The sequence below is a fragment of the Triticum dicoccoides genome, unplaced genomic scaffold, assembly GCF_002162155.2.
Source record: "Triticum dicoccoides isolate Atlit2015 ecotype Zavitan unplaced genomic scaffold, WEW_v2.0 scaffold13375, whole genome shotgun sequence".
Lineage (NCBI taxonomy): Eukaryota > Viridiplantae > Streptophyta > Magnoliopsida > Poales > Poaceae > Triticum > Triticum dicoccoides.
This window is the reverse complement of record NW_021194457.1, coordinates 1-915: the sequence shown is the minus strand read 5'-3', so window position 1 is coordinate 915 and position 915 is coordinate 1. Positions and strand designations below refer to the sequence as shown.

Sequence of the window (915 nt, the reverse complement as noted above, 5' to 3'; positions counted from 1 at the left end):
TAATAAAACACGGTAAATATATTACTTACACGTGCGTTTTGTTTTGCAAGCGGCGCGAAAAAAATTAAAAAGGGAATGCAACACGAGGACTTCCCAGGAGGTCACCCATCCTAGTACTACTCTCGCCCAAGCACGCTTAACTTCGGAGTTCTGATGGGATCCGGTGCTTTAGTGCTGGTATGATCGCATCCGACATGTTACCCCGGTCTTCGTCCCTTATCCTTGCCCCTCCCAGCTCCACTACAAAGACGATTGTACATTGCTTTGGCCGCTCCCTCTCAACTACGGAGACGAGTTTAACGCGGTTTTCACCCCTCCCTCTCAACCGCACCAGTGCACGCTTGCCGCGCTACAACGCCGACGCTGGACCCGTGAATCGTGAGCACCCAGCTATGACTTACCGCACTAGTGCAAAATAATAAAACACGGTAAATATATTACTTACACGTGCGTTTTGTTTTGCAAGCGGCGCGAAAAAAATTAAAAAGGGAATGCAACACGAGGACTTCCCAGGAGGTCACCCATCCTAGTACTACTCTCGCCCAATCAAGCTTAACTTCGGAGTTCTGATGGGATCCGGTGCTTTAGTGCTGGTATGATCGCATCCGACATGTTACCCCGGTCTTCGTCCCTTATCCTTGGCCCTCCCAGCTCCACTACAAAGACGATTGTACATTGCTTTGGCCGCTCCCTCTCAACTACGGAGACGAGTTTAACGCGGTTTCCACCCCTCCCTCTCAACCGCACCAGTGCACGCTTGCCGCGCCACAACGCCGACGCTGGACCCGTGAATCGTGAGCACCCAGCTATGACTTACCGCACTCGTGCAAAATAATAAAACACGGTAAATATATTACTTACACGTGCGTTTTGTTTTGCAAGCGGCGCGAAAAAAATTAAAAAGGGAATGCAACA

At 49.9% G+C, this 915-nt stretch overlaps 2 non-coding genes across 2 annotated transcripts; both read right to left on the bottom strand.

Annotated features, from left to right (window-relative positions):
• Positions 1-72: 72 nt before the first annotated feature.
• On the bottom strand, positions 73-191 carry LOC119343580. Its single transcript, XR_005166156.1, has one exon. It is a non-coding gene; the product is annotated as a 5S ribosomal RNA (ribosomal RNA).
• A 297-nt stretch (positions 192-488) lies between these two features.
• LOC119343581 lies at positions 489-607 on the bottom strand. Its single transcript, XR_005166157.1, has one exon. It is a non-coding gene; the product is annotated as a 5S ribosomal RNA (ribosomal RNA).
• Positions 608-915: the final 308 nt, after the last annotated feature.